The sequence below is a fragment of the Schistocerca nitens genome, chromosome 6, assembly GCF_023898315.1.
Source record: "Schistocerca nitens isolate TAMUIC-IGC-003100 chromosome 6, iqSchNite1.1, whole genome shotgun sequence".
NCBI lineage: Eukaryota > Metazoa > Arthropoda > Insecta > Orthoptera > Acrididae > Schistocerca > Schistocerca nitens.
In genome coordinates this window covers 324,556,745-324,563,652 of record NC_064619.1, presented here as the reverse complement: position 1 = coordinate 324,563,652, position 6,908 = coordinate 324,556,745, and the positions used below count along the sequence as shown (strand labels likewise).

General features: G+C 45.4%; 1 pseudogene; it reads right to left on the bottom strand.

Annotated features, from left to right (window-relative positions):
* Window positions 1-4,742: 4,742 nt before the first annotated feature.
* On the bottom strand, window positions 4,743-4,860 carry LOC126191844 (5S ribosomal RNA; annotated as a pseudogene).
* Window positions 4,861-6,908: the final 2,048 nt, after the last annotated feature.

The window sequence follows — 6,908 nt, the reverse complement described above, 5'->3', positions numbered from 1 at the left end:
CACTAAGACACAAGATGACTGGTCCGCCTTGAGCGTCGGCGCATGTGAGGTCCCCATGTGAGTCCAGTGGGCCACGCCGTATTGAAAGGGGCAGTGGCTTCGCGGTCGACACGAGAGCAACTGGAGTCAAACCACGACATCGGGCTGGCCGGGGTGAGCTGCGTCGCCGTGAGACGGGAGATCGGCGCGCCTTCCTGCGTCCGTTGAAGCGGCTGGCAGCGGACGGCTCGGGAGAGCGTTGGGGGTGCTGCGCGAGGTCTTCACCAGATATCGCAGTTTATTATAAGTTAAGTGAGTGGATATATGTTGTTTCATTTACTTGTTAAAATCTACTTGTTTTCTTGGTGAGATCACCAGCCTCTTTGTTTTGGGGTCGTCCCACCATTCTTCTCTGTTTGCCCATCCGCGGGAAGGTGGTTATTTATGAATTGGGTGGTCCGTTTTCCCTTGTGGAGTTGGGGCGGGTTAGAGCAATCTACGGTTCGGGTTGTTAAGTAATCCCCCTGTCAATCTGCCATACGTTAATAGCTGCCTGTGTCATGTTTGTCGGATTCGGTGTTAACGAATTTATTCCTTAAGGTGTAAAGGCCGAATTCCTGAAATATTTTTTTTATCTTGCCCATCATCTTGCGAGGTGGTATATATGTAATGTAGAGTATGTTAGTACATTTTACGTAAAACTGGATTTCAAAGATCTTATTTACATGGTCATTTTAGTATATTAAAGTTGCCACCCTTCCACCGTAAGAGCTTATTTAAAAACAAGTGCGCTTTCGGCGGCAAATAATCATTAATGTGAATGTTTTGTACCATTTCCATCCCTCTTATGGGGTGCATAGTTTATGGGTTTGTGTGAGTTCTTAAAATTTTTAGTTTAAAGTAATCAGGTATGTTGCAGATTTGCACCAGTGTAGTCTTTCAGACGTTGTTATGAGCGGTTGTGACTACGGCCGTGTTAAAAGGGAGCGGCAAGGTTCTCAGCCCGAAAGCTCATACTATAAAAAAGTTGTTATTTCTGCCTCTGAATAAATTGTAACTTGTTATTTACAGGGTGCTTTCTGATTATAATTTTAAATCTGTTTAAAAAAAGGCTTTAGGAATAAAACTGCCATTTATTAAAAATAAAATTTAATTTGTTTCTTCAGTTACCATTGGCAACTACTTCCACGCTCACTTAGTGTGATTAAATGTGTTAATGTTCTTGATGAGTCGCTAGTAAAGTAAACTCTTAAGAAAAGGTTTTGAAAGTAAATTCACGGTTCACTCTGTTGGTAATATTTCGACTGTATATCTTCCGAACACCTAAGGAGTAAGCCTGAAATACTGGTGGAAAAGTGCTCCTGTCCACATTATACACTACTGTGGCAGTTTAACTGTGAACGATAATGATAAGGGATTTAATAGTATGTGGAAGACCACTTGGGTTAAAGGAGTCCCAAATCTGACATTCGCCAGACCATATCAGAAAATGTCTCAAATCGGCCAAGGACGGAAGGAACTACTTGGAAAATCATTGTGGACGAAATACCATATGAGCAAAGGAGATAATATGCTTTCGTGATGACCCCTGTGGAGAATGTAAAACAAATTTTGGTAGACAGACGAAGAGCACCGTTCTCTATGATGGTAAACAATTGGCAGTGCCGGACTCTAAATTTTGTCAAGATTAAAACCATCATCGAGATTAATTAAATCTCTGGTCAAACGTATTTTAGCGGTTTCTTGAAATCTTCTCAGCCACGGCAGATTTATGTACCTCTTTACTACCCCGCATACTAACCCTCCAATGGAAAGGCCACAATTAACTGAAGCCACTTACCAGCTGAGCGTAAGAGTTCAAATCCCTCCACCATTCTCCACGTCATCAAAGCTTTGATCACACTAAACTTCTCCCACGCAAATGTCATCAAATTAGAATGAAGAAGAAAAGAAGAATTATCTTGCAGTAGCAGGCGGGTACAGCGTCGATATGTAAAGCACGTCCGATAGAGGAAAAACTACACTGACAACTTATCTAACACACGCCTGTGGGTGAATATTTTCGAGACCCACTTATTTTGAAGCAACCTTATGCTTTTAGGCCGTTTATTGAGTTGAGTTTGGTACTTAGCAGTGGTGGGCAAGCAGCCACCCTTGTTTCGGCCGCTCACGCCGAGAGGCGCGCGCAACAGCCGAGCAGCCCTGGAAGCCGCTCTTGCCGGGACATTATACGCAGCCTCCGCCTCCGCCTCCGCCTCGCCACAGATAGCGCAGCGCTGCACGCGGCGAATAACTGTTCATTACCGGCGGGTTTTTCAGCGCACAAACAAAGGCGACAGCATAATTAGCACCCACCGAGGTGCACAATGGGGGTGTTGGCGACGGCGCAAGGCTGTTGTGTCGGCGGTTGGTGGGTTGCGCCGGGGGGGGGGGGGAGGGGGGGGCGAAGGGGTGGGGTCGGTGCTCGAGCTTCCTGTACGCCTACCAGCCGCGGACGCTAGCAAGCGTACCAACGTGACCGGTGTGTTGAAGCACTCGGCTCCCTCCTACCTTCTAAATTTCTGCAGCAGAATGTCACCCACAGGTCTGTATCAAAAGTACCTGGATACTTACAAGGTTCAAATGGTTCTAATGGCTCTGAGCACTATGGGACTTAACATCTGTGGTCATCAGTCCCCTAGAACTTAGAACTACTTAAACCTAACTAACCTAAGGACATCACACACATCCATGCCCGAGGCAGGATTCGAACCTGCGACCGTAGCAGTCGCGCGGTTCCGGACTGAGCGCCTAGAACCGCAAGACCACCGCGGCCGGCATACTTACAAGGTGTACAACTTTGCTTCCGCCGTTTTTTCCGCAACATTTGAGGCTTTAATGAAACAAATTGGTTACACATGTAACATTCAAAGTATTTTCCATCACTGGCCGCTACTCTCTCCTATCTTTCGGGCAGTGTACGAATCCCGCGTCGAAAAAATTGTTCGTATTTTGAAGCGATCCACGAATCGATGCCATTTGTGACCTCTTCACGAGATAGAAAGTGTTCGTCAGCCAGGCCATGCTTCATTGATCTAAACAGGTGATAGTCAGAGGGAGCAATGTCTGGGAAATACGGCGGGTGGAGTACGACTTCCCATTTTATCGTTTCCAAATACGTTTTGACCTCTTTTCAACGTGGGGTCGAGCGTTGTCGTGCTGCAAAAACACTTAATCGTGCATCTCGCTGTATTGCGGCCGTTTGTCTTTTAGTACTCTGCTCAAACGCATTAATTTAGTTCGATAACGAACACCTGTGATTGTTTCATTTGGCTTTAATACCACATAGTACACGACGCCCAGCTGGTCCCACCAAATGCAGAGCCGTGAGTATTCGGTTTGTCCGTCGACGTGGATGCATGGCCGAAATATCCCTATCACTTTTTGCTTTTTGGGTTATCGTAATGAACCCATTTTTCGTGCCCGGTCACAGTGCGATGCAGAAATCCCTTCCGTTTCCGCCTCTGAACCATCTGTTCACAAACACACAAACGCCGTTCAACGTCTCTTTGTTTCAGCTCACACAGGACCCAAGTTCCTTCTTTCTGAATCATGCCCATAGGCTTCAGACGTTTTGAAATGGCTTGCAGTGTCAATCCCACTAAGTGTGCTAATTCTTCTTGAGTTTGACGCGAGTCTTCACTCAGCAATGTCTCCAGATCTGCATCCTCAAAAACATTCTCTCTTCCACCACTATGCCAGTCTACGACGTTAAAATCACATTTCTTGAAGCGTTGAAACCACTCACAACACGTTCTTTCACTAATAGCGTCCTTACCATACGTACGTGAGAGCATTCGATAAGACGCAGCCGCTGTTTTCTTCATACTGAAACAAAACAGTAACACGTCCCGCAAATGACGTGAGTTACGCTCGTAAACTGACATTTTCAATCAAGAACAACTTGATGATACAGACACGAATCGACTAATGTTTGAATGAGGTTATGTTGACTGAGGTCCAAGCAAACTGCCTGACGTCTGCGGTCTGTTTCTTTCGACCGTTACTTACCGTTGTCGCCACCTATCGGCAAACGGTGGAAGCAAAGTTGTACACCTTATACTACTGGACATGAATTGGGGGTGTGTCGATGCTTCGCCTGTATGACGGCCTCAACTCTGCTAGGTACGCTTCAATGAAGTGTGTGGATGGCAGCTCAAGAGCCGAAATCACGTAGTGATGTTGGACGCTGGCATCGAGAGCGAAGTCGACTTTATGACCCACCCCAAAGATTTTCCATTATGTCTAGCTCGCGGCTCTGTGGTTTTAGGGCAGCCCATATCAGAATTCCAGAATTCATTGCCCCACGGCACTGTCATGCTGATATAGAGAATTGTCGACTCTGAACTGTTCCTCTACACTGTGCACAATGCCACAAAATGAGCTCATATCATTACGCTTTAAGCATTTTCTTAAGGGTAATGAAGGGACAACACGTAAAACCCCCTTAAACCGTAACACTACAACTTCGTTATTACACCGATGGATCTGCACATGATGGCAAGTAACGTCAACCATTCATTGCACTCCGGCTGCAGGCCACAAGTGGCCCATCGGGACCATCCAACCGCCGTGTCATCCTCAGCCAAGGATGTGGATAGGAGGGGCGTATGGTCTGCACACCACTCTCCCGACCATTACGATGGTTTTCTTTGCCGGAACCGCTACTATTCGGTCGAGTACCTCCTCAATTGGCATCACGAGGCTGAGCGCACCCCGAAAAATGGCAACAGCACTTGGCGGCCCAGATGGTCACCCATCCAAGTGCCGGCCACGCCCGACAGCGCCTAACTTCGGTGATCTGTCGGGAACCGATGTATCCACTGCGGAAAGGCCGTTGCCTCCACCATTCATTAGCCAAACTCAAACCCTTTCCTCGATGTGCACATGGCTAGAGTGATTCATGACTTCAAATCACTCGTTTCTACTGACTATTGGCACTGATCTTCACGCCACGTCAACCGCCACTTACAGTTGACTCAACGGTTCCAGTACGTCTGTGCTTGAGATCACCGTGGTCTTGGTTCAGCAGTAATTGTTCCTTCCCGTTTCCATTTCACAATCCCAGTAGCAACAGTCGACTTGGGACCTTTAGAAGGATTGAAAGTATCCTGTTGCATTCCTTACTGTTCGTATGACTTTCCATGAACTTGTCCTAGGTCGAAGTCACTGAGCTCTCTTGAATGACCAAATCTGCTGTCATTCCTTCGCTGATGCCAACGTAATACTCTCAGCCTCCCTTTCCATTGGTGGTTCCACCTGCCTCAAATACATGGTCAATTCCACATTAGATGGTGGAATCAAGATACATCTGATCAGATAGTGTGTATTGGCCTTATATAACTTAGAAATATTTTTTCCGGCCTTGTGAATCGAAATAAAAAAAAAATCACTGTAGCCTAGCGTATTATTGTATGGTGTTATCATTCATAGGACGTGATAATTTTGTAACTAATTCCATCAGCACGACAGTGTTCCGCAAATTGTAGAACTATGGGAGTCTGGAAGACAGATATTGTTCTCAATAAACTTTCTTTGATAAATATAGGAGTTAAAATACGTTTCACATAAGTAATCATTATCCTTACACTTAATGTCCAGCGTAACAGTAAAAAGTGTGTCAAATATACCTTCAGCTACACTTTCCACGATGGCTTATGAAGTATAAAGTTTGTCCAGAAACAGGCTGAAAAGTTTGTAAGGGTGTTGCTGGGTAGGTTGTGCTAAGAAATATTTGTTAAGAAAAAATTTCGATACGTTGAGCCGTTTCCGAGTTAATCTACGTTGGAGTTAGCTAATCATGCCGTTGCACATGCAAAGTGTAGCGGATCACTGGAGCTGGTGTCGCCTTACGTGTCCATTATTTGGTTTCCTAAAACCAAACAAGAGAGCGATACAAAATTTGGACTTGTGACGGTAGTAAGGATCGAACCCGAGCCAAAGGCTGAACAGTCTCGTGCGCTATCATCTATGCTATGAGGACATCAGACAGCATCTATAACTGGTAGGCCGATTGAAGTTTCGCAAGCAGCTGCCTGATTAGCTAACTTCGCTGCTAATTAATCGAAAACGCCGCAACATATCGAATTTTTACTTCTTAACAATTTTATCTGAGCGCAAACTTAGCTGCAACACCCTTTCAAGCTTTTCATACTGTTTCTGGGTGACCTGTATATGTAGCGAAAGATGTAGTCTAAAACCTAACCATTTCACTTTCCTTCTCTTAAAAAAAGCCACAGTCTGTAGCATATAGCTGAATTTTCTTCGGAGAGTATACTGCTGTGGTTGGATAACGGCATGAGCATAATGTATGACAATCGACTGAGAGAGGTCCAAAGGATGTGCTCAATGGTCTTCATAATTTATTGTCGTCTGCTGCTGATCGAGTCGCTGTTGGGAATGACACGACTCCAATAATATCCCTACCCTCACCGTGAATCTGAGACTGCTGCAGTCTTCTCACAAAGACGCTCACCACTCTGCCACCGCTAAGAGACGTTATTATAAGTGGCTTTTAATACTTATCCTTTCCTTTTATAAGTTAATCTTTTGCGTGAGTCATTCTCTTTTCTTTCTTTTTTTTGACGGGGATGGGGGGGGGGGCAAACTGCTTAGGTCATTGGTCCCTAACCTTATACACTACTTCAACTAACTTACGCTATGGACAACACACACACCCACACCCATGCCCGAGGGAGGACTCGAGCCTCCGACAGGGGATTGGTTGGTTGGTTTGTGGGATTGAAGGGACCAGACTACTAGGGCCATCGGTCCCTTTTTCCACGAACTTGAAACACCCACAAAGAATAAAAACTAACAATGGAGATGACAAGAGACAAGAAAGACACTGACTGAGACCAGATAAAAGGAATTAAAATCACACCGAGTGT